The sequence below is a fragment of the Sus scrofa genome, chromosome 14, assembly GCF_054392235.1.
Source record: "Sus scrofa isolate SSC_HxYL_T2T_F1_AM1 chromosome 14, Sscrofa_HxYL_maternal_Yorkshire_Landrace_v2.0, whole genome shotgun sequence".
NCBI lineage: Eukaryota > Metazoa > Chordata > Mammalia > Artiodactyla > Suidae > Sus > Sus scrofa.
In genome coordinates, this window is record NC_139396.1 from 70508784 (window position 1) to 70534968 (window position 26185).

General features: G+C 52.7%; 1 protein-coding gene and 1 long non-coding RNA gene across 3 annotated transcripts in view; one reads left to right on the plus strand and one right to left on the minus strand.

Annotated features, from left to right (window-relative positions):
- Positions 1–26185, plus strand: part of BCR (BCR activator of RhoGEF and GTPase) — a 113894-nt gene that overhangs the window by 12875 nt on the left and 74834 nt on the right. The gene's annotated exons all lie outside the window — the stretch shown is intronic.
- LOC146396669 (uncharacterized) lies at positions 1771–13364 on the minus strand. Its single transcript, XR_014825997.1, has 2 exons — positions 11551–13364; positions 1771–4198 (listed from the first exon to the last, which is right to left on the minus strand). It is a non-coding gene; the product is annotated as an uncharacterized LOC146396669 (long non-coding RNA).

Consider the following 26185-nt stretch of genomic DNA (forward strand, 5'->3'; position numbering starts at 1 on the left):
AGATTGCTGTTTTCTTGCTTGCCTGTTGGCTGCTCCTGGCTCCCAAAGGCCTCCCTTCTTCATAAGCACTTCCCACATGAATACCTGATTTCCTCTCCGAGCCAGCTGGGTTTCTCTTTGGGTGATCTCTGTAGCCAGGCTTGAGAACCTTGCCCCTCTGGGAATCCGAGAGCATTTGCTATGTGTTTTAAATGGTTGTCATGTGGATGAGGGAATGGATTTCTTTTCTGGAAGGCTGATATGTTATTCACGGTTAAAAGCTTCAAGGAAACAGGTTTCTGCTCAGTGTTAAGAGAGACTTTCTTTTCTTCCCAACTTTACACAAAATCAGATCTATGCCTATATTATGTAACTGAGATCCTGCTGCATACTTGGGTGTCCTGCTTTGGTCAATTAAAGTGAGCATTTTCTTGTTTTACTGAATATCTTCTTGACATTTTTTTGTTAAGGGCTACATTATTACTTTGTAATATAGTTCAGTTGACCTAATTTTAATGAATTTTGTTGGCTACTTAAAGTTTCCTGAATGTAGCTGGTTATTATAATGTTTCAATAAGCAGCTTTTTCTAAAAGCTTTATTGAAATACAATTCACATACCATACAGTTTGCTCATTTAAAATATACAATTTTGTCTAGATACTCATGTTGCAACAGAACAAAGGGTGGGGGAAAAAATGTAATTGTAACGTACACATGTAAGGATAACTTGATCCCCTTGCTGTACAGTGGGAAAATAAAAAAAATTTTTTTTGAATAAAAAAATATATATACAATTTGATGGGTTTTGGTGTATTGCATTGTTAACTTTTTTATATTACGGTTATATATATAAAATAATAATTCATATATATACATTATATGTAAACAAAACTTACCATTTTTTTTTAGTGTGTAGGTTGATGGTAGTAAGTATATTATGTTGTTTGTGCAACCATCACCACCATCCATCTCCAGAACTTTTTTCATCTTGCACAACTGGAATCTGTACCCTTTAAGCAGTAACTTCCCCTCCCTCCCCAGCCCCTGGCACCCACCTCTCTACTTTCTGTTTCTGTCAGTTTGGCTGCTCTAGCGACCTCATGTAAGTGGACTCATATAGAGTATTACTGTCTTGTTTCACTAAGCATACTGTCTTCAAGTTTCATCTGTGTCGTAGCCTGTGTCAGAATTTCCTTCTTTTTTGAGGCTAATTAATAATCACATTGTTTGTTTAGACAGCATTTCATCTTAAGTGTACATTTCTGTGGCATTCATTATATTCAGTGAACACGTCATCTTTTTTTTTTCTTTCTAGGGCCGCACCCGCAGCATATGGAGATTCCCAGGCTAGGGGTCAAATCAGAGCTACACCTGCCAGCCTACACCACAGCTACAGCAACTTGGGATCCGAGCCGCATCTGCGACCTACACCACAGCCCACAGCAATACTGGATCTTTAACCCACTGAGTGAGACCAGGGATCGAACCTGGAACTTCATGGTTCCTAGTCGGATTTGTTTCCGCTGCGCCACAATGGAAACTCTGAATGTGTCATTTTTTTATATGGGTTCCCATTCACATTTCTGCTCCCTGCTTGAGCTTCTGTCAGTGGATTTATCAAGTCAGGGGTGTGGATGGTTTGAAGACTCTTGATACCTGCCACCAAATTACCTTCCAGAAACGTTGTTCTGATTTACCCTTGGTTTTACAGTCAGTCCCCCTCTGTCCTTTGACTTCTTATTTTATTTAATTTTTTTGTCTTTTTGCCTTTTCTAGGGCCGCTCCTTCGGCATATGGAGGTTCCCAGACTAGGGGTCTAATCAGAGCTGTGGTCACCAGCCTATGCCAGAGCCACAGCAACGCGGGATCTGAGCAGCGTGTGCAACCTACACCACAGCTCACGGCAACGCTGGATCCTTAACCCACTGAGCAAGGCCAGGGATCGAACCCACAACCTCATGGTTTCTAGTCGGATTCGTTAACCACTGTGCCACCACGGGAATTCCTCCTTTGACTTCTTGCCAGGCGGGGTCTCACTGTAACTCTTGACTCCTTGGTGCTCCCCATAGACCTTAGATAAGGAGAGGCATGAGCTGGGGCCATGTCAGTCCACCTCTCATTTGGAAAGATCCCTGGGACTACCAGCTGTGTAACAGTCCTTTGTCCACTCCGTGGCCTTTGACAGGGAAGGAACTCACTGTCCCCTTGTTTATCATGGAACTTGCTGCTCTGGACTGCTTGTAATCTAAACTGAGAAGCATTCTGTCCTCCCTCCTTTGCGTCCTGGCCATGGATTCAGTCAGCTGGACAGTGTTGTCCAGGGAATTCTGGCCCCTGGAATTCCTGCCTGGTTTAAGGGAAGCTCCAAGGAAGATGAATGCAGTGGTGGAAAAGGGATTTGAGGGGAGGTAGAACATGGCTGCAATCAGGTCTCAGAAGCTGGAAGAAGCTGGCCAGGGCAGCAGGATGCTATTGAGCTTGTCAGCTCAAACACCTCCCTGTGCCTGAGGACTTGGAGCATGTAGGCTTAGTGGTTGTGCAGGCTGTGTGAGTGTGAGGTTGTGTGGAGGGGGTGGGAAAAGCAGATACATACAGCAAGGCCGCCCGGGGCGGGGGCAGGCAGGTGTGATGGGCTTGGAAAGGAGAGGAATGGACACCTCTCTATGCTGGCGAGTCGTCTCGCACTGCGGCGGACCCATCCTACTGTTCTAGGGTGCCTTGCAGTGGGAAGCCAGCACTTCCCGACTTGTGGATTACAGAGCTGGGGCTCTCACCTACTCCCTCTGCTCCGTGTTGACCATCTTGACTGTGCCATTGGTTGCTGTTCTGATTCTGGTAAATCACTTAAACCCTGGGGGCCTCTGAATCACCCCACTCCCATCCCATAAGTGAGGAAGCTGCACAGTAGCGTCTTTAAGATCTCTTTAGTTTTGTGATTCCATATAAAGTGAAGTCATGTTGCACTGGGTTGCCAGCCCATCACTTGGAGAACCTTGTTGGCAGATGTCCCAAAGCAGTCTTCCCGAGAGACCCTTGAAGACTCTGGCTGCCTGCAGGGATGGGGTCCTGGGAGCCCATGGTGGGTCAGAGGGTGGATTTGCTCTGCGAGTTCAAGAACAGGAACCAGGTTAATTTGTCATCTTCTCTCCCAGCCCACTGGCCAGCCTTCCGGCCGTCCCCCAGGGCAAGTGCAGATGCTCAGGCTATGCAGGTGTCGCCTGGGCAGGACGCTGAAAGGCTCTCAGCAGGAGTTTGGGCCGTCAGTGTGGGAAGGCGTAAGGACAGCGTGGAGGGTGTCTGCCAGGGCAGAGGTGGTGGTGTCCAGGCAGGTGGTTGGCGGTGGGAGGCCTGGAAGTGCCAGCTGGCACCTTGCCAGCTGGAGAACAACCTCACGAGGTTGGGAGCGTTGGTGCGGAGGCTGGCCCTGAGACAGGCGGGGCTTGTATGCTGTGGGGTGGGGCACGTTTGGTACCTTGGGGCCATGGTCCTCCTTCCACACAGATGACTGGTCCTCCAGTGGTCTGTTGCCTTGCCAGGGCCCACTGGGACCCATGCTGCAGGCAGGCGTTTGGTCTGGCCCCTGTTACTTTCTGAGCATTCTCAGTGCCAGCTGGGGCAGGACTCTCTGGGGCCCAGGCTGGCCCTGGGGATGGGTCGGTCAGTCTGGAAGGCCCGAGGACAGACAGGAGACTATGCCAGTTCTCTGCACACCTGTGGGGCGAGGATGCCTCTGCCAAAGTCCGTGCTTTCCTTCAGAGCTTTCTGTTAGTGAGCTCAGCTTGGGCTCCCCAGGGACCCGCGAAGTTGTCGGCATTCCCTCTCTGGCAGTCTTGCAGGGGAGAGGACCCTTCCCTTTACTGGAACTTTGCACTTGGGGTTTGGGTTTGGCTTTGGCTTTGTGCCTTGTCACGGAACCTGTGTGCCTTCTGGGATCTGAGCCCCACTCCAGCTGGGATCTAGCTGGGTGGTGCCTGCCTTGCCGATGCTCAGACGGCGGGGGCCTAGACAGGGCAGAAACTTCCAGGGCAGAGCCTGGATCAGAAGGAAGCAGGGGTGGTTGTGCGAGCCTCTGCCTCCCTCCACAGTGCTGGGGTGGCCGACCCTTCCTTAAAAGGCCAGAGAGAGAGTAGCCAGCTTAGGCTTTGTGGCTGAGAGGTGAAATGGAAGCAGGTTAGGTAGGTACTTCTATAACCATTCAAAATGCAATTGTTTAAAAATCTTCGTAAGGGAGTTCCCGTCGTGGCGCAGTGGTTAACGAATCCGACTAGGAACCATGAGGTTGCGGGTTCGATCCCTGCCCTTGCTCAGTGGGTTAACGATCCGGCGTTGCCGTGAGCTGTGGTGTAGGTCGCAGACGCGGCTCGGATCCCGCGTTACTGTGGCTCTGGCGTAGGCTGGTGTCAACAGCTCCGATTAGACCCCTAGTCTGGGAACCTCCACATGCCGCAGGAGCGGCCCAACAAATGGCAAAAGACAAAAAAAAAAAAAAAAAAAATAAGATACATCCAAATAAGAAAAAAAATTAAAAAAAAAATCTTCGTAAGATCTGTTCTCAGATCCTGGGTCACACAAACGGGCAGTGACAGGGTGGGTTTGGCCCACGGACCACTGTTTGCTGAGCACTGTCCTGAAGTGCACTGCCTCCTGATTCCTGGTAATTGTGAAACAGGATGATGGAGCCGCATGCTGGTGCATCTCCTCTGTGCTCAGGAGCCCTTGAGAGCCTTCCCCTGGAACCATGAGGCAGGTAGGGCTGGTCTTCCTTGGCCCGGGAAGTCACTGGCGGTAGCAGAGCTGGGGTGGGAAATAGTCACCTGGTTAACAGCACCCTGTCTCTTGCCGCATCCTGCTGCAACCCAGTGTTGAGTGTTCACTCCCTGAAACAAGGCTGCCTGTGGGTTCACCATCTTGGCAGTTGGGTGGTGGGAGTGGCATTCGTGATGCTGGGCTCTCAATTTTGTATGTGCTTGAAATTTTCTGTAATAAAAAGCTAAGAAAATAGGAGTTCCCATCATGGCTCAGTGGTTAACGAACCCGACTAGGAACCATGAGGTTGTGGGTTCGATCCCTGGCCTCGCTCAGTAGGTTAAGGATCCGGCGTTGCTGTGAGCTGTGGTGTAGGTTGCAGATGCTGCTCTGATCTGGCATTGCTGTGGCTCTGGCATAGGCTGGCGGCTACAGCTCCGATTCGACCCCTAGCCTGGGAACCTCCATGTGCCGTGGGTGCAGCCCTAGAAAAGACAAAAAAAGACAAAAAAAAAGTTAAGAAAATAATAATTTATTGATCCAAGCTATTAAAAAAAAAAGCCCTCCACTTTGAGAGAATAGGGTATTGGAATCCTGAATCTTTTTCAAGCCACAAGTCTGTGAGTAAATATACCCCTCTGTTCCTCATAGCAGATGTTCCTGAGAAAGCTATAGCTGAGCTTAAGCCACTCCATCCATCATCCAACTATTATCCATCCGTCAGCCCATCCATCTGTCCATGTATCTGCCTTAGGCCATTTGGGCTGCTGGACCAGAGAACCGTAGCCTGGGTGGTTTGTGAACAACAGAAATTTATTTCTCCAGGTTCTGGAGGCTTGAAGTCCAAGATGAAGGTGTTGGCAGATTCAGCATCTGGCGAGGGTCCACTTCCTGGTTCATAAACTGCCATCTCCTCACTGTGTCCTCACATGTCTGAAGAGCTTGAGGGAACCCTCTGGGGTCTCTTTCGTGAGGGGTCTAATCCCATTCATGATGGTTCCACCCTCATGACTGAATCACCTCCAGAAGCTCGCCCCTCCTAACACCATCGCATTTGGGGATTAGTTTCCAACATGTGGTCTTTTAGGGGGACACAAGCGTTTAATCAACACCAGTCATCATCCACCATCCAAACATCCATCCATCCATCTGTCCTCCAATCAGAGGTCTATCTGTTCATCTGAAGTGTGTGTAGCACCTGCTGCGGTCCAAGCCCTGTGCTTAGGCCTCAACACTATCCCTGACCCCAAGGAGCCCATAGAGACATCTGATAAATGGGAGCTACGATGTAGGTCAGTACCAGGTGGGCACTGAGGAGGGACTAACTGCTGGGTTACTCAAGGAAGGCATCTTGAAGGAGGTGGCCCATAGGTGGTCTTGAGCAGACCCCACTGATAAGGAGTGTGCTGGGCCATGGTGAAGGGGGAGGGGAGGGGATATTCCAGGCAGAGGCAGGCCTGTGAACAGAGGTCTTGAAGAGCAGGATGCCGTGGCTTGCCACAGAGTTCTTCGAGGGTTGGGACAGCTGGAGCATGGCTTTGGGATGAGGGACTGGTTGGCGATGAGGTGGTGTGCCCACCCCTCCCCGGGCTGAGAAGTGGCACCTGCATATAGGTTGGGGTGAGTGTGGGTGGGAGAGCCACCCTGGCAGCCACAGGCCCTGCTCGGTACTCCCCACAGGCTGCTGTGGGTTCCTGGACACCTTTAGCATAGACCTCCTCCCCAGCTGGGCAGCTGACGGCCTTGCTCTGGCTGAGCAGGTGGCCTACCTGCCCTCATCTTTGTTTTGGCTTCTTGGCTCACAGACTCCTGTTGGCAAGCACTGGTCCAGACAGCATGGTATTTTGTGTCTGTCTGCAAAATAAACAGATGTGCTGGAGTGTTGGTGTTCTGGAACTTTGTGCTTCGCTTGGCTTCCCTGGGGCCAATGTGGGGTGGCTGTCCACACACCTGCGGCCGACCCTCCGCCACAAAACCTTGGGGCTGGAGCCCATGGCTGGAAGGGCAGAGACAAGTAGCCCTTGCTCCTCTGGGGTCCTCTTTGCACCTGGGCATGTATCCTTGTGATGTGGCAACTCTGTGGCTGTGTGGAGGCTGTGGACGCAGCTGCGCTGTGGAGGACTCACCAGTCCCAGAGCGCATACTGTCACTTAGGACTGTGGGAAAGAGTCATTGGGATTTGTTTGTTTAATTGTGGGTAAAATACACATAAAACTGACCATCTTGACCATTTCCAAATGCTCAGCTCAGTGGCATTGAGTACATTCACACTCTTGTGCAGCCACCGCCACCACCTGCCCCCAGCACTCTTTATCTTCCCAAACTGAAGCTCTGAACCCATTAAACATACCCTCCCCCAAACTTCCTCCCCCAGCCCCTGACAACCACCCTTCTACTTTCAGTTTCTATGAATGTGACTCCACTAGGGACCTCCCGTCAGTGGAATCATACAGTATCTGTCCTTTTGTTTCACTGAATGTCCTCAAGGCTCATCCCTGTCACAGTGTGTGTCAGAATTACCTTCCTTTTTAAGGCTGAATGATGTTCCACTGTATGAATGGACCACATTTTGTTTATGCGTTCATCTGTGGATGGATTCTGGGTTAGCTCCACTTCTGGCTGTTGTGAATAATGCTGCCATGAACATGCGTCTCCAAATCCAGTAGATTTTCTTTTTTTTTTTTTCTTTTTAGCTGCATCCATGTCATGCAGAAGTTCCCAGGCCAGGATCGAACCTGTGCCACAGCAATGACCGAACCAGGTTAAGGATCCAGTTCTTAACCTACTGAGCCTCAAGGGAGCTTCTCAGTGGTTTTTTTAAACATCAGAATTTTACATTGGAGTTTTTGCTGTGGCACAGCAGAAGCCGTGGTATCTCTGCAGCACCAGGACATGAGTTTGATCCCAACCCAGCACAGTGGGTTACACGATCTGGTGTTGCCGCATCTGTGGAGTAGGTTGCAACCTTGGCTTGGATCTGATCCCTAGCCCGGGAACTCCATATGCCTTGGGGTAGCCAAAATAATAAAATAAAATTACATTTGCATGTCTCCTTCTTCAGCTGTTTGGTTTGCTTATTCATTTTCATTGAGATATATTGACATTTAATTTTGTATTTGTCATACAACATAACACTTTGATATATGTGTATATTGCAAAGTGATTATTACAATAAGTTGAGTTAACATCCATTGCCACACAGTTACAAATTTTTCTGTTCACCTATTTCTTTTTCAGCCAGTTCACTTTCCTCTTTTATTTATTTATTTTTATTTTTGTATTGTATTATATTTTTGTCTTTTGTCTTTTTAGGGCTGCTCCTGCAGCATGTGGGGGCTCCCAGGCTGGGGTCAAATTGGAGCTGTAGCTACTGGCCTACGCCACAGCCACAGCAACACCAGATCTGAGCCTCGTCTGCGACCTATACCACAGCTCACAGCAACGCTGGATCCTTAACCCACTGAGCAAGGCCAGAGATCGAACCCGAGTCCTCATGGATACTAGTTGGGTTCATTAACCACTGAGCCATAACAGGAACTCCTATTTATTTATTTATTTTTTGTCTTTTTTATTTTTAGGGCCACACCCCGTGGTATATTGAAGTTTCTAGATCAGAGGTCGAATTGGATCTATAGCTACCAGCCTACGCCATAGCCACAGCAATGCCAGATCTAAGCCATGTCTGTGAGCTACCCTGCAGCTCATGGCTGTGCCAGATTTGATTGACCCACCAAGTGGGGCCAGGGCTTGAATCCTCAACCTCATGGATACTAGTCAGGTTTGTTACAGCTCAGCCGCCATGGGAACTCCTCCCTTTCCTCTTTTAACGGATTTACAATTAGAGGAATTTTTGTTTATGTTAGGAAAATGAAATTTTGGGTGAGGGTTAAAAAAAATACATTTCAGAGAGTTCCTGTTATGGCTTAATTGTAACGAACTCAACTATTATCCATGAGGATGCAGGTTTGATCCCTGGCCTCGCTCAGTGGGTTAAGGATCCGGCACTGCCAAGAGCTGTGGTGTAGGTCGCAGACACAGCTCGGATCCCTCATTGCAGTTGGCTGTGGCACAGTCCAGTAGCCGTAGCTCCAATTCAACCCCTAGCCTGGAAACTTCCATATGCCACAAGTATGGCCCTAAAAAGCAAAAAAAAATAATATATATATATGTGTGTGTATGTATATATAAACATTTGTTCTTTTATAAAATTGTTAAAGATACTTTATTTCCTTTTGTTACTGAGTCGTGTTTCATCACCTGGGCTGGAGTTGGTCCTTATCCTTTCTGTTCTAACAGCTTTCCTGATATATACCTTAAACCCCATCTACTTCCCCCATTTTATGTGTACCACTCAAGTGGGCTTTGTAGATTCAGAGATGGAGTGATGTAGCTGCTACCACTCTAATCCCAGAACTTCCCATCAGCTCCAGAGTAATCCCACACCCGTCAGCCGTCAGCCGTCTCTCCCAGTCCTTCTGCCTTTAGCCCAGACCCGCTAATTTGCTTTCTCTCTGTGTGGATTTGCTTTTTCTGGGCATTTCATACAAATGTCTATGGTATGTGGCTCTTGGACACTGTCCTTTTTTATGGGTTCTTTTGGAAGGCTTGTCTTCGTGCCACCCTACATCCTGAGGGGTGAGGAGTTGCTTCCCTCAGTGTCTCCAGCTCCTCCCCAAGCCCAGCCTTTCTCTCTAGGTTTGGAGCTGCTCCCCACCGGGTACCAGAAAGCAAACCCCTTTCTCCCCTTTCTCTCCTGCCTGTCCCGTTCTCGGCCTCCCCAAGGGTTTGGATCCCAGAGGTGGCTGGTGGATGGGAGTTTGGACTCTTCAACCTTGGGAGGGGCCTGCAGCATCTGGGGCGCCTCTCCTCCCCATGAGTCCAACTGCTGAGCCCCCTTTGTTGTTTCTGCTGCCATGCTGGCCCAGCCCCAGGCAAGGGGCTGGAGGCAGGAGAAAAGCAGCCTGCCGGCCCATGGCTAAAACTGTAGCTGGGATCTAGGCTGTGCAGGAGGACTGACACCCCACCCCCCACACACACACACAATGCCTTGGGTTTGGCAGGTGTACTGGCTCTGCAGGGGGAGGACTACAGGGTGAGCTGGGATCACGGTTGTATCCCTCTGTTGCCCATTGTCCTTGTCCCTGGGAATGGCTGTGGCACTTGGCATCTCCAGGGCCCTGGAGCTCAGTGGGGAGTACACCGGCCTCTCGTGAGAGCTGTGGTTGCAAGTGCGCAAGACCCACCGGGCTGCAGGCCTAGAACAAGCCCTGCCGAGCTGTGGGTGGCCAGGGCCAGTGCCCTCTCCGGAGGGACACAACTCTGCTCTAGGAATGCAGGGGCTTCCAGAGCTGGATGGCACCAGAGGCTCATGCCCACGCATTGTGTCCTCCCGTGAGTCTTGCCTCCCCCCTCCCCTCCCCTGTCCCCTGATTTGACCCCCCCACAGGCTCTTATTCTGACAGACAGGGCGATTATGACTCTGTGCTTTGGTTTATTCTCCTTTGGAGGACAAAGACGAATGCATCTGCTCTCTGGCCAAGCGAGGTGGCAGCTGCAAGCTGTATGCCTAGTGCCGAGTCTTTCCCGGATGACGGGATGAATTACTTGGTCATAAATCAGTGTCTCGTCTATAGCAGACCCAGTGATGTGAAGGCCTGTGGGCTTTCCATCATTTGGAGGAAGGGGACCACAGAAGGGACAAGATAGGACAGCACTCTCTCTTGGGGGCTTCCGGGTTTCCCCTGGAGGTTCCCCTGTGGGACCCTCACATGTGGGCTCCTCTGCCCTCTGTCCCCTTGCTTGAACTGACTGTCTTGGGGCAACGTCCCAGAGGAGATGCACTGGCCCTGCAGCCCTCTGTGGATACTCATGGCCCCAAGCTCAGCAGAAGGGGCCCTGGGCCAGGGGGACACTGGCCAGGCCGCAGCGGGGAGCACTGCTGACTCAGCTTCTGAGACCTGGCGGTCCCCAGCGAGGCAGGGGCTGGGCTGCAGGGTGTGGAGAGCCCCTCCTCAGAGGGACCCAGAGCTGGGAACGTCCCTGGTCATTTCATTCACTGGACACCCTGTCGGTGGTGGGGCGCACCATTAGCTGATGTGCCTAAGAAGGGGGGGCCATGACGCCGCTTACCGTCATAAGAGGCAGAGAGGAGCATAAGGTCCCACTCACAGTTTCGTTGAAATTTGTGGAACATGCATGTGTGAAAATCAGGACGGTTAAGTTTCCTCATCTGTAAATTGAAGTTCCTGCTCAGGAACTTGTATGAAGATTCAGCGAGACAGTGCACGCAGGGAAAAGCCCTCAGCCCAGCCCTGGTGTGTCTCGGGTGCTTCATAGCACTTGTTATTCTCATTTCACAGTTGTTATGACAGATAGCAAGGAGGATGTTGGCTGCTCCATCTGCTGGCTGGAGGTATGGGTTTATTATTTTTTTAAGGGGCTGCAGTGGAAGATGAGAAACTGCCTTTTTCCATTAGAGTTGGTAACGCCCAGAGTCCATTTCCAAGTGGTGATTTTTCAGATGGTTTGATTTTGTTCTCAAAGCACAGCGCTTTTTTTCAAATGACATTTTATTTTATTTATTTTTTATTTTTTTGTCTTTTTGCCTTTTCTAGGGCTGCCCCCGTGGCATATGGAGGCTCCCAAGCTAGGGATCTAATAGGAGCTGTAGCCGTCAGCCTACGCCAGAGCCACAGAAACGCCAGATCCGAGCTGCGTCTGTGACCTACACCACAGCTCACGGCAACGCCGGATCCTCAACCCACTGAGCAGGGCCAGGGATCGAACCTGCAACCTCGTGGTTCCTAGTCGGATTTGTTAACCACTGCGCCACGATGGGAACTCCTCAAATGACATTTTAGAGGATACCTCAGTATGTGAAACAGAAGATGGGGGTCCCTGCAGGCCGAGCCCAACCTGGCAGCCACCATGTGGCTCTGAGGATCCAAGTTTGTAGCCAGTTCTCTTGTTCTCCTTGGGCTGTCCCCAGAGGTCGTGGCCAGTGATCTGGGGGGAAGTGCTTCCTGGAGACCCCTGTCCTGTGTCTCCAAGGTGGAGTCGGCTGGGCAGGGAGTCTGGCACAACTTCCTTCTCAGAGCCGAGAAACAGACTCAGTCCTGGCAATGACCAGCTTTTTGTCAACAAGTGTTGGGGGAGGTGAGGGGACTGGCCCCGAGCCTGGGTTTGCTGGTGTGCTGGCCAAACCTGCATTTGGAAGGGGTTGAAGGCAAGACTTTCAGAGGTCATAGAACTTTACTTTTGCTTTTTGCTTTTTTTTCCTTTTTCTTTCTCTTCTTCTTTTTTTTAAATCTTATTGGAGTATCACTAACTTACCATGTTGTGTTAGTTTCACGTGTACAGCAAAGTGAGTCAGTTCTGCATAGACACATATCCCTTCTTTTTTCAGATTCCTTTCCCATGTAGGTTATTATAGAGGATTGAGTAGATTTCCCTGTGTTTCACAGTAGGTACTTGTTCCTTATCAGTGTTATATATAGCAGTGTATACATACTAATGACAACCTCCTAACTTATCCCTGCTCCCTGTTCTTTTGAAATTGTGATACAAATGTTAAGTGACAGCTCAGTGGCATTGTGTACCTTCAGATGGTGGTGCAGCCATCACTATCATCCACCTCCAGAACTTGTCATCTTCCTCCAGAAGCCTTGTCCCCCATTCAACACTAACTCCTCATTCCCCCTCCCCCAGCCCTTGCCCCCACCCCCTTCCTGAGCTCTGGATTTGACTGTTCCAGGCACCTCACATAAGTGAATCCTAGCGTATTTGTCCTTTTGTGTCTGGCTTATTTCACTGAGCATCGTGTCTTCAAGGTCTGTCCACATTGTGTGTAGCAAGTGTCAGAATGCCCTTCCTTTGTAAGGCTGAATAATGTTCCCTTGTGTGGATGGACCATATTTTCTGGCCCACTCATTGGGCAGTGACACTCGGGCTGTCTCTCGGCTGCTGTGCATGTTGCTGCCGTGAATGTGGATGCAGTGCTTTTACTCCTGATCCCTTGCAACCAGGCCCCCCTGCAAGATGGCCCAGGGTACCACTTGGTGGTGGAGATGGGAGAGGGCACCCTTCTACATTCGCTGTGTGAGCACAGCCCTCTGGAATGTAGCAGGTGGCTGATGAGCAGGGCGGGAGTTCTTGGAAAGGGGTGTTGCTCGTGCTGAGGCCCGCCTCCGTTTCCAACCGCCTTCTCTGCCAAGGAAACTTGAGTCAGCCACTCCTGGGAAGTGGTGAACCTCCGATCAGGTTCCTGGGAGCTGATGGAGTGTTTTTCCGGCACCTTCCCCTGGGCAAGTCCTTGACGAAGCCAGTGTAGAGGCGGGACAGGGACCTCACTTGGTTTTGACCCTTTGCTTCCCAAGAAAAAGAGGAAGGCAGAGCAGGGGTTTCCCTCCGGGCAGCACCCACAGTGTTGGGCCCGGCCCTGGGGTGGGACCAAGGTCCTGCCTCTCCATCAGCAATTCAGGAATCAGGCACAGGGAAGTGTATCTAGAGTCTAGATGTGAGAGAGAGAACGTATATATAAATGCATGACTGGGTCACTTTGCTATACGGTAGAAATTGACAGAACACTGTAAATCAAATATAACTGAAAAAATAAAAATCATTAAAAAAAAAAGAAGTAATCAGGATGGGAGCCTGCCTTCAGGGGACGGGGACATGGGGTGAGGGGGAGCCAGGGAGGCAAGGAGTTAGACAGTGACTGACTCCAGGTTTTGGCCCTTTCCTGGAAACCTGGGTCATTTTCCAAAATAACCAGATTCCCTTGGATTTTGCCAGCTTCAGGAAATCTGGCTGAGCTGGCTTTAGAACACGGATGCCTGATTTCTGCAAAGCTGGGTTGACTCCCAGCCCTTTCTCATCACAATTCACGGGCATCTCTCTGTGAATTTTTAGTGCCTACGTGGTTCAAGAGCCATTAACATGTTTATAAGCTCAGACCCAGGAATCCCACCCTAGATTTTCCTAAGGAAATAGGACATTTTTTCCCTTTTCCTTTTGGTGTTATGATATGAGGCAATTCATTGTATTCATAACAGTGGGAAGCTGGAAACAAACTAGACTACTCCTGCAATAGAAAAGGGGTTATGTTAGCTGGTAGACTGTGACGTAACCAGCACATGGTAATGATGTTGATTATGCAGCCACGTTATGCAAGCTCCAAAGTAGAGTGACACAGAGCTTTTAGGATCTGTATCTGTCATCTCTGGCTGTGTAACAAACCACCCCCACACTGAGTGACTTAGAGCAAGACGATTTAATCTCTTGAGACTCTGTATTGGTGGGCGGTTGTTCTGTGGCTGTCCCCTGGTAGGGATACTGAAAAGCTGGGACCCCACTCTCCATGTGACCAGCCATCCCTCCAAGGTCTAGCCTGAGCACCTTCACAAGGAAGCTGGGCTCCCAGGACAAAGGCTGAAGCTGCAAGCCTCTTGAGATGGGGGTCATGGAACTCATACCCCATCATCTCCGCCATATTGGTCAGAGCAGGTCGCAGCACTGGCCCTGGTCTGAGGGTGCAGAGAACCAGGATTCAATTCTGCCTCTTGATGGGGGTTGGGCAGCAGCATCATGTGGCCTCAGGGTGTGGGCATAGAGGTTGTGGTTCCTGGTGCCCTGGTTATGCTGCTTTCTTCAGGATTTCAGTTTTGTGGTCCCAGGAGAGGGGCTTGTGGGAAAACAAACCTAGATAATTGATCAAGGAAGTGAGGGTTTGGGTGCGTTCTCCCCTCACAGTTTTGCTGCTGCCTGGTTTGTGTAATTGGTTTAAAATAAAAATTCTCTACATGCCAACCATTGGGCACCTAGCTTGAGAATGATGGGAACCCAGCTGGTAGGTCCCCGAGACTTGTGGGTGTGGCTGGTGAAGGACATTGCAGCTAGGACTCTGGGAAGAAGATGGTAAGTGGGGGCCTTCCAGCTTTATATGCCTCGTCACCTGGACAGACACCTAGTGAATGGGCCTTGGGCAGTGTGAATGGACCCAGGCCAGTGGAGGTGTTGGTGGACCACCTCTGAGCGGCAGACTGGGCATCTTTATATCACATGAGGGGGCATCATGGAGATCTTTGTGTCCAAGGGTGGTGCTGTCTTGTCGATTCCAGTTGGGGGCGGGAGGGCATATTCATCTGCCCCTCCCCCAGCTTCCTTTTTTTAGATCATTGCTGTCCCAAACAAGTGGTTCTTTGTACTCTCCTTGCAAGTATTCTACGAGTTTGAAAGTGTTTCAAAATAAAAAGTTAAGTAAATACATACACGGGAAACCACACTCTGCCTACGCCTGGGATGGTTGTGAGGACCAGAGGGAGGAAGGGCGTTCCCACGAAGGCTGAGCTCCAGGGGGTGCTGGTCAGTGGGTGGGGGGCTTGGGTGGGGGTGTGAGGGGCCACAACATCCAGCTGCTGGAGGGAGAGCCATGGCCCAGGTTCCTGAGTCCGCCTCACAGAGGAAAGTTGAGTCTTACACAGCTGTGGCCCGGGTGCAGGGAAGGGGTTTGGACCTGCCTGGAGCTCATGGGCCTTGCTCCAGGGGAAACTCAGGCTGTGGATGAAACTCAGGCTCCTCTGATCAGAGAAATTCCTCCCCTGGTGTGTGAGGACCTGCCCCCCTCTCAGTGTCCCTGTGCTCATGATTCTCTTCCATCTGGGGTCCCACACCTTCAGGATACCATTGGCTATCCCCGCTGGCCCTGCCAGTGCCCTGGCCCCCAAGGCAGGTCAGGGACAGCAGGGAGCCCTCAGAGCTGGGTGAGCATCCGGGTCCGCTCCTGCTACTGGTCAGCCTTGGAGCTTCTGTTGTGTGCCCCCCCTAGCCGCCCGCCCCCCCCACCCCAAGAACCTTGTGAGGATTCCAGGAGGTGACCTGAGACCACACCTGGTACCCAGCTTGGAGGAATTGCCCAAAAATTGAATTTCTTTGCCAGACCCATTGGGTTTCAACTTTTTCTTTAACAGCTGCAGAACTCTTAGCCAGAATTTGTGAGACCCCCCACCCCAGGATATAAGGCAGATGGAGCTAGTTGACAATCCCTGCCTCCCCATGTTCTCCCCACTTGGCCCCCACCATGGAGGCTGCTGTGGGGTCCGGACAGCAGGTCTCAGGGATGACAAGGAAGGGTCTTGTCTTCTTGGTGACGTGGTGGGCCTGGTCATCAGCCTTGTGACTTGTCTGGGGACAGTGGTGGCCGGGGACCAGCCTGACAGTGTGCCAGCAGTTCAGGCCACAAGGGACTGGACAGGCATGGTGGACTCTGGTCCTGATAGTTGGGACCCCTTGTTGTTGTTTTGGCCGCACCCCTGGCATGACGAAGGTCCCAGGGCAGGGATAGAACCCTCCCCACAGCAGTGACCACACCAGATCCTTAACCCTCAGGCCACTGGGGAACTCCAGAATCCTTTGTTTCCAGCCCAGGGCACCTAGGCCATGGTCTAGGCCCCACTGCTGTGGGAGGGGAGGTGGAAAGGGCTGCCAAAGAAGGCTGTTTTTTCTGTCCTGAAATGAGCCTGCTCCAAGGGTAAGTGGCTGTCAGCAGCTAGGATGAATCGCCTATTTACTTGTTCCATTAAGAGGCCCCTTGCCCGTGGGAGAGGTCGCCGCCTGGCCCTGCTCCAGAGGAAGCAGTGTTTACAGAGCCCAGCTGGTGCAGGGCGAGGAGGGGGCTCATCGGGAGGGCCTGCCGTGTGCTAGCCTGCCCCTGCCCAGCTGCTGCCCCTATGGCCCTGACATCCAGCGGATGGATGGATGGAGGACTTGGCCAGCCTGACAGTGAAAACAGGAAATGTAATTTTTAAAAAATAATCCAGGGGGAAGGGAGAAAGTGGAGGAACAGAGAGCATAAGCCAACAGTTGCCCCTTGGTCTTCCAGTGGCTCTGATTTCTCAAGGCTGGAGATCCTGCAAAACCTTGAAGAAGCTCAGTGGGCGGGGCCATCTTTCAGGTCTGTCCCTGGCCTTAGATGCTATCTGAGGAGGAAGCCTCCTGCCCAGCCTCATCCCACTGTGCCTCCAAACCAGTCCTGTGTGGCGCCCAGCAGGTAGGACTGACCCTCAGCCCGACTGTGACCCGTGCTGCCCTTGGGCTTGCCCCAGGCCGCCAGTGTACACGCTGGATTGTCTGCCCAGAGCCCCATGCTATGCACATCCCAGGGAGGCAGGCCTGCAGGACACCCACACACTGCTTCCCTCACCCTTGTGGGAGCAGAACTCCCTCTCACCAGTTCTGAGATCCTGCTCCCTTGTGCCTCGCACTGTCTCTTTTGCCTTTGCCAGCAGTGACCCCCACATGTCTCCACCTATCCTCCGGAACCGGATCCAATGCTGCCTTCTTTTTTTTTTTTTTGGCTTTTTAGGGCTGCACTCGTGGCATATGGAAGTTCCCCAGCTAGGGGTTGAATCAGAGCTACAGCTGCTGGCCTACGCCACAGCCTCAGCACCATGGGATCCGAGCCACATCTTCGACCTACATCACAGCTCATGGCAATGCCAGATCCTTAACCCATTGAGTGAGGCCAGGGATTGAACCCACAACCTCGCGGATACTCATCGGGTTCATTACTCCTGAACCACAACAGGAACTCCCTGATGCTGCCTTCTTCCTGAGCCTCCTTTGTCCCACTCCACGTCCCCCTCTGCCTCCTCTCACCTGTCTCAACCCCTCATTCACACCTCCTTCATGCCATGTCCAGGCCCCTTGATAACTTACCCATGCGCCTCTCACCTTCTGGAGCTGGAGTCCTCCTGTTACAACCGTTGACGTCAACTGTGTGTTGACAGTGGGGTCCGTCTGTTGCTGGTGGGGCGGGGTCTGCACAGATGAGCCTCCTTGGGTTGAGCTTCTCACTCTCACGGGCTCACATCACCTTATCATTATCTCTCGGTTCCAGCCCCTTGACAGGGAAGCAGAATAGCTTTGGCTGCAGTCCTTCATTCTTCCCAGGGCACGAGGATTACGTATCCATAATTTCTTACAAATCAGAGAATCAAGCATGGATGCGAAATGACCTGTGGGGCCCCCCGGGGGGAGGGGAGACAGGCCTCTGTGCTCTCATCTAAGGATGACTCTCCCCCGGGGGGAGTGGAGGCACCTTTGCTTCACAGAGGAGCCATGGGAGACCATTTTCCCACTCCCCTGGAGGATCTGTACCCTGCCCAGTCCTCCCATTGCTTCCCTCCCCTCACCTTTACCCCAGTTTCCTCGGCAGTGGTGTAGATGGTGGTTCTGTTTCTGCGCTGCCCCCTCTCCCCCTGGACTAGGTTGGATGGGAGATTGATGCGTTATGATCAAGGGGTCTGGGGGATTCTGTAGGACCTGGAGGGAGGGGAGCAGGGAGCCCCTGTCGCCCACCTGCACATGGAGGCAGGGGCCAGAGAAGGGCACCCAAGTTGCTAAATGCTTCTCAAGGAAATTCCCAGTTCCAATCAAATATTTAGGGCTCTCACTTCCAGATTGAAGGAAACTATTTTGTAAGACTCAGGATGGATCCCCAATTGGTGACGAATGTAATTTTTGTCTTCCCAGTTGGGTTTACTGGCTTTTCTGCCTTCCCCCTATTTCTTCAGCAGGCAGCTTTAGGGACGGGGGAGTCCTCTTGGTTATGAAGAGTGACATTCATAGAATGTTCCCGTGCCTATCCCTCCTTTGGTCCCTCCTGTCAGTCTCCCTCCAGAGCAAGGCCTGCAGTCACTGCCTGCTGGCTCACTCCCACATCCTCATCACCCGATGCAGCGCGGGGCTTGCAGTGGATGCTCAGTTCATGCTGCAGAGGGAAGAGATGACACACTTGCCTGTCTCATCTCCGGCCCCCTCCAAGGCCCAGTGAGGCACAAACAAGTTTGATCCTTTGAGTAATAAAAAACAAACAAACAAACAAAACCAAGTTTGATACTGGCGGTTTCCAGCCTGAATGGGAGAGTGGAACACAAATATTTGAGAATTAAAACAAAAGGTAAAGTGATGGTTCACAGCATATGGCGGACAAAGTTCTATGACCGTCAGTAACGTGCACAGGTGCTGAGGGCTGTGAAAGTTCAGAGCAGGGGATTGTTCCACTGCGGCCTGGAGGGTGAGATCTCGTGGGGAAGGATAAGGAGGGTGGAATTTGGCAAAGGGCAGAGGGCGCATACAGACGGGGCCTGGGCGGAAGAGGGTGGCTGAAGGCCCTGATCAACAGCGTGTGTGAACAGAACAAAGCCCGCAGCCACATCATCAGGCAGAGGTAAGCAGGGTTCTTGCCCCCCACCTCGGTCCTCTGGCCTCTGGGTGGCATCTCTGCATAGAGCAGGGCAAAGGGGTCAACTAGCTTGGTGGGTGATGAGGGCCCACCAAGGGTGGCTGAGTGTATGCACGGGGGTGGGGGTGTGCATGTGTACTCACAGCTGAGTGCACACGTGAGCGAGTTTGTGTGCGTGTGTCTGCATGTGTCTGCGCCCACGGGGAGAGGAGCAGCTGCTCCAGGGCTTGGCTCTGAGCTTATCTCACAGATGAAGATGCCGACTCCTTCATGTGCCTCTGAGAACAGAAAAGGATATAATGTGCAGTCTCAGGAGTGGTGGTGCATCCTTCGGCCCTGGTGTGCATTGTGTGTACAGATGCAGAGCCCCCCACCCCCAGCGCCCCCCTTCTGACCTGCTGGGCTCCGGGCGAGGCCAGGTAGGCAGATCAGTGCCCTCCCATTGCACAGGCTGCAGCACCACCCTTGAGATTCCGAGTTTTGTTTCTCAGCCCCAATTGCATGTGGTTTCCACCCACCTCCCCGCGCAGAGAGGACCAGGGGTTCTGACCCTCTGCTCCTGCAGCAAGAAGTCCTAGGATCACCTCCTCTTCCCTCCCTGTCCCCCGAGCGGGGCCTGTCCCTGCCTTTCCTACAGGCAGAGGCCCTGGTGCCCAGCCCCACAGCAGCTCAGAGGGAATGACAGGAGGGCTTTTATCTTGGTCACCAGTGGAGGGTCCATTTATCTCTCCTTTCCACAAGGTCAAAGAAAGCGGGAACTGAAACGGCACATGCAGGCCCTGACTCCGCAGCAGGGAGATGGGCATGGGTGCAGGTCCCTTGGCCCCTCACAGTGGTGACTCCTTCCCAGGACCACAGCCCTCTGATCCCCAGGGCTCTCCTGCCTGGAGGGCTGCTGTAGAGGTGGCATTTGGTCTGTTGACTCAGTCCAGCTGTTCTTAGAGCTCTTTGTAGACTGTGCATGGGGTCGTTCAGGGTGACCCTCCTACAGCACCAGAGCCAAGGTGAAAGTGGCTGCTGGCAGCACTAGGCAGGCAGGGTAGATGTCCAGCTTCCGTCCCTGCTTCCAGGAGCATCTAATGACGCTCATTCTGAGCCACCTCGTTAATAGGGGGAGCCCATTTGCACCATGTCCCCTTGGTACTGTGTCTGCCCAAAGGCCCTTTGCTTATCAGGGCAGGAGGACCTCCTGGACCGGGCAGAGCGGGCACCAATGGGCCCAGAGCAGGAGGTGGGGTGGGGGGCCAGCCTGAGCTCTCGAGCTGTCTCCCGTCCTCTGGGCAACAAAGCATGGGGATAGCCTCAAAGGCAGAGCTGGCAGTGGGGGCAGCTGGCCCAGCCTGGAGCTGAACTGAGACCAGCTCCCCTGAGGCATGTGTGTCCTGTACAGTGAAAGCCACATTTTGGCGCTGTGCTTTTTCCTGTGTTCTGGTTCCCCTTTTCCACTAACATCCAGGGACTCCCAACTTGGGGGGCAATGGGGCACGGACCAAAGATGTCATCTGAGCCCAGAACAGCACTCATGGTAGTTATTTGGGGACTTGCTCTCTGTGCACCTCTGGGCCCACCCACTCAGGGCACCCCATCCTACTTCTGGCCAGGCCAGGTGGGCTCTGTCAAAGCCAAGACCCTAGCCAGAAACCAAACTGGGGGTCCCTGCACCAGCCTCTCATGCCCCAGGGACTCAGAAGTCATGGCCTGAGACATTGTTTTTGTCACTTGCGCTGATGGGTTCAAGACAGAGATGAAGGAAGAGGTTCCCAAGCTGCTTGACAAATGTCTAGGTCTTTGGTGATGGCAAGAAACAGCCAGTTTCTGAGGGCCTTCCTGCCCAGTCTGTGCCAGCCACTGTTAGAACTTTTGATTTTAAGGAAATCCTTGTGGATCTGGGTGAGACCAAGGTGACCCAGGGCTTGTTCCTCATTTTCTACGTCCAGCATCACCTGCTCCAGCCTAAGGAGTCCACAGTGAGTGACTGCCAGGCCCCTGTCATCCTGCATCTCGGCTCCACTCTCACCCCCACAGCAGCCCTTTTCCCACTCATCGACCTTTCCGGCCCTTGCCCTCAGGAAGCTTGGAGGCCAGATTCAGTATTCAGCTGGCAGGGTTCATGGACCCCAGGGACCGCCAACACCCGTTGGGCCTTCATTTTTGTTTTTTTCCCAGTAGTCTTATTTCACACTGTTGAATTTCTGAAGGCTACCTCAGATCCTTTTGGAAACTGGCAGATAAAACCTACACAGACACACCGTCTGCCCAGCCTGGTAGGCTCCCCGGTGCACGTCCTCTCCTTCTTCGGAACCCGGAGGCTCTGGTGCAGCGGGAACCCTTCTTCTGGGCAAGGCAGGGTGGGGCGTCTCCCGAGAAACCCTACAGACCTCCTCCTTGGACTCCGTAAATGATTCATTTCCTTCAAGTGTCCTGTACTGTTTTCCAGCACAATCTCTGTTACGTGTGAATCAAGATGCTGGCTCATATTTTCTGCCATGACTGATGTGCATTTCCCTTTAGAAATAAATGTTCTTCCCACAGGACCCAACGTCCTTCTTCTGTGAGAGTGTTAGTGTGTGCACGTGTGTGCACATGTGTGTATCTTACCAGTGTTGCATGTGAAGGAAGCTAAGAAGAATGTTCTTTTTGTCTTACGGCTTGTTGCCTGTGCTCTTGGGTTTTTGGCAGAGATAAAGAAAGATGTTCCCAGGCTGCATAACAGATTTCTAGGTCTATGGTGGTGGCAAGATATAGCCAATTTCTGAAACAGAGAAGAGGAAGGTGGTGGGGACCTCTCCTCGTGATTGAGGCCGGGACTAGCAAACTAGGGCTCAGTCTGGTCCACTGTTTGCTTTTGTAAATAAAGTTTTATTGGAACACGGCACACTCATGGGTCTCTGCAAGATATACAGCCACTTTCACTCTATGATGGCAAGGTTGAGTTGTTGCGACAGATAGCACATGGCTTGCAGAGCTGAAAATGTATACTAGCTGGCTCTTTGTAGAAGCGAGGTAGCTGACCCCTGGTTGAGGATAAAATGCAGCAGTGGAGAGGCCCCAGAAGAGCGGTTTTATGCAGAGGGATTCTCATCTTTGGTGATTTATCTTTCAAATTAGGTTTACTGTGAAAATGCAAGCCACCCCAATTTCACCTAAAAGGGGCCAGAAGGACCAGGTCCTGAGGTTTAGGTCTGGGGGAAGCCTGACCTTAGTCTCAGCTTGGAGACCAAGCCCAGGATCAAGCTGGTGGTGATCTGGAGGCGGCTGGCCATGTATGTTCTGTGACAGGATCCTTGTGAATAGGGAGCTGCCTGCTGTGAACACAATTTCACCTTGAATTTTAAAAAGTCTCCTCAAAGCCAGAAGCCACTCAATCCCTGTGCTGCCCAAACACAGTAGTAGAAGGGGTAGAAAATAGAGCTTTGGAAGTTCCTGTAGTGGCGCAGCGGAAATGAATCCAACTAGGAACCATGAGGTTGCAGGTTTGATCCCTGGCCCTGCTCAGTGGCTTAAGGATCCTGTGTTGCCATGAGCTGGGGTGTAGGTCACAGACTTGGCTCAAATCTGCCGTTACTGTGGCTGTGGTGTAGGCTGGCAGCTGGTTAGACCCCTAGTCTGGGAATCTCCATATGCCGCAGGTGCAGCCCTAAAAAAAAGACAAAAAGACCAAAAAAAGACAAAAAGTCCAAAAAAAGAAAATAGAGCTTTGTAGAAAGTAGTTGAAGATGTGAATTTTGATAGCCTGGGATCTTGGACTAATAGTGCTGCTTGCTGTTGGCATCTCTTGCTTTGGGCACCTACTGTGTGCCAGACCCTGGAGTGGACGCTGTCAACATGCTTAGTCTCAAAACAGCCTTCTGGGTAACTTCCCTGCCCACAGGGGCACCAAACATGGGTCACTCAGCCCAAAAACTGGAGGGAGCCACCAGGGGTGTGTTGCCCCTGTGGTCCAGTCTTGCAGCAAGAACGGGAGCTGGCCAGCATCTGAGCTGCCCTGCAGGACAGAAGAAGGATCATCTTGTGTGCAAGCATGGTTACACACGGAGAAGCTGTCAGAGGAGTGTGAGAAATTCCCATCTGGGGAGAGCAGGGAGGGAAAAATAAACTATGTTTCACGGGTGTAGTGCTTGGGTTTTCAGCTGCCCAGTGACTGGCAGTGGCCTCCTCTGCCCCAGACAACCTCCCCACCTTTCTGACTGGGCCTCCCTCTCCCCGCCAAGCTCCTCTGGTCCCAGCAGCACAGAGCCCCGAGCAGTTGGAGGTTTGGGACAGTTCTGGAGCTGAAGATATCTGGGAGGCGGGACCGTGGTGTGAGGTCCTTTTGCCTCTGTGCCGAGCCTCCATCAGCCTCGGGGTGCCCTTGTCAGCCCTGTGAGTGGTTAGGGACATGCGATGGGGGGAGGGGCGGGGGTCCCCGGCAGGTTCCATTGACAGGAAACCAGACTCCGCATTCATCAGATGTAACAGACATCCCGCTCTGGTGGGGGCATCGATGGGGGGGTGGCCGTGTCAGTGTGGGGCAGGGGTGTGTGCAAAATTTCCCAGCCTTTCTCTCAATGTGCCACAAACCTGAGACTGCTGCAGAAGAAATAGTTTAAAAACAAGTGAGCAGACAACCCCAAGTCACTGCCAGGACCTCCCCTGAGACATCGTGAGGCCCCTGGCCTGATCCTGGCCATGTCTGCCTTTCAGAGCCTCACCCTCAACAGCCCTTCCAAGTGGTCTGTCCAGGAGCTTAGTTGTGGCCAGTGGGGTGGGGTGTGCGTCCTCCACCTGGCCTGGGACAGGAATCTGTGCCTTTGCTTTTGAATGTGTGGAGTTGCTGCCTGGATTGACTGCCCCCATCCCTGGACACTGTTCTGAGGGTGCTGAGAACCCCGTTTCCCCCACGGATTCTCCTGCAGCCCCTCCTGAAACCCCTGAGCCTCGCCCATCCAACACTCCCTCTACAGGGTCAGGCTGGTCCTCGGGGTCTCCAGTCACATCCCCAACCGGCTTGTGACTTGGGAAGCTCCTCTCTGCCTCCCCAGTTTACTGAGCTGCCTGCCCTGCTTTGCCCAGTTGCTGCCCTGCTCAGGCCCCGCTTTTGATCTCCATGGCCTGACGCCGAGGGCCTTGCCAGGTGGCCACACCTGTCTGCATGTTAAAGTTGCCGCCTGCATTTCTAGGAGGAGAAAGGCTTTGGGCCGCCAAGGCACGGAGACCTTGGCCAGCATAGGGATTCCTGAGCCGGGAGGATCCCAGAAATTGTCCTGCGTGCCAGGCCTGCCTTCCAGGCAGCCCACTCCCCAGCCCCACATCCAGCTGTCACCCACCCTGGCAGTTGTCCTGGACTCACTGCGTTCCTCCGTGGCATGTGCCCCTGGTGGTATGGGGTTCCTCCTTCTCCACGGTGGGGGCTGTGGGTGAGCCGTGAGTGCAGTGGCCAGGACCATCTGATGGGGCGTGTGGCATCAGGCAGGTGGCCATTCCTCTCTGTCTGTTTTCCCACTTGTCAGATGAGAGTGATTCTAGGAATGTGTAGGGCTGTGCTGGGATGAGCAGTGAAGTCTGTAACAGCCAGAACATTGTAGGTGCCTCAGGAGGGAGGGGCTTTGCACCTGAGGTGACCTCCCTGCTCCCATGGGGGGACCAGTGTGCATGCTGGATGGAGCTGTGCTGTTGGGGGCCCTGTGTGCCAGGCTGCCTTTGAAGGCTGAGCCAGCTGTGCTGCCTCCACCCCTCCCACTGCCTGCAAGCCTGGAATCCAGCAGGAATGCAAATTGCGTTCCTCCCTGGATGCTCAGGCCACCTGCACCATCTGGCCAGCCTCGTGGAGCACATGGCCCTGAGAGTTATGTCCCCACCCATGCCTTCTCCTGCTTATGCCCTGTTTTTACAGGGAGTATCTGAGGCCAGGCAGGAGCTGCAGGTGTGTTTGTGGGGGTGGGGGTGGGGTGTCCCAGACAAGTAAGTTTTGGGGTCTTCCCACCCTCTTTCTCAGCCCTGCCATGCCTGCCTGCTCCCTGAGTGTCCTTAGCCCTTTTGAAGGCCATTTGTCCCCTACAGGCCACTGTCTGTCTTCTCCAGTCTCCTCTTCCAGGGATGTACACTCAGTGTCTTAGCTCAGCAAAATCCCCTAGTTTTCATGCTGCTCTCTAGCAGTTGGGAGCCTTGAGATCCAGTGCTCAGCCAAGGAGAGTGCCTGCTGATCACAAGGTCCTGGTCAGCTGGGCTGTGGACTGGGCCCTGAGGGCCCCCAGGCAGGCATCTTCCCAGATGCCACCTTGCCAAGTGCAGTGCCCGCCACCTCCTCCTCAGGACATGCAGCAAGCGGACCAGCTGAGTCCTTTTTTTGTGGTTGAGAAGCATGGGACCCAGAGAGACAAAGTAACTTGCCAAGGTCACCTAGCTGGGCAGTGGTGAGGCTGGGTTGGAGCCAAGTTCTGCCCTGCCCAGCACGATGAGTTCTGCCCCGGGCCAGCCACTCAGGTGTGGCCATCCCGCCACCCAGAGAGGCTGGTGCCTGGAGCAGACGGGGTTTGACCATGATGGAGGTTACAGCCTGGCGCGGCCACTCGCCAGCCCTGGGTCCCTGTGGCTGATCAAGGAGCCCACCCAGTGTGCCTATGGTCTTGAGGGGAGATGGCTGATGAGAGGGAACAGTGCTGTCAGACTGTGGGAATGCAGGACCCCACATGGTGGTGCCAGGCCAAGGGACCTCTGTCCTGTGTTAGTTTGGTGACTGCAAGCGGGAACTGCCAGCCTGAGAAGCTGGCTCCCTTTGTAGGGTGCACACTCAGGCACACACATGCCCATGTGCACAGTCACACAGACACACAGACAATTCTCTGCAAGGCGGGGGAGAGCATCAAGGGATGGAGTCCAGCTCAGAGGGTTTCAGCCTGGACTCAGGTCCAGAGCCTCAGAGAATCTTTCCTGACTCTTGGGATCTGGTGGGAAATCTCCCCTCTGGGGCTCCTCTGCACTTGCTGTCATCTCCTGGGACCCTGATGTTCCTGAGCAGAGCATCTGCATTGGGCCTTCTGGCTCCCCGGCTCCCACTTAGGTGCTCGGTTCTTGAACTGTGCCCGGACCAGCCTGGGTGGGCGTCTCCATGCCACCCACTGGCCCTTCTGATGCAGGCAGCTCTCTGCCCTGTGGTGACAGGCTGTTCTTGTTTGAAAACAGAAAAGACACCATCGCTGCTTTTTTTCCCCTTTCCTAAAACATGAGGCTGAGTTCAG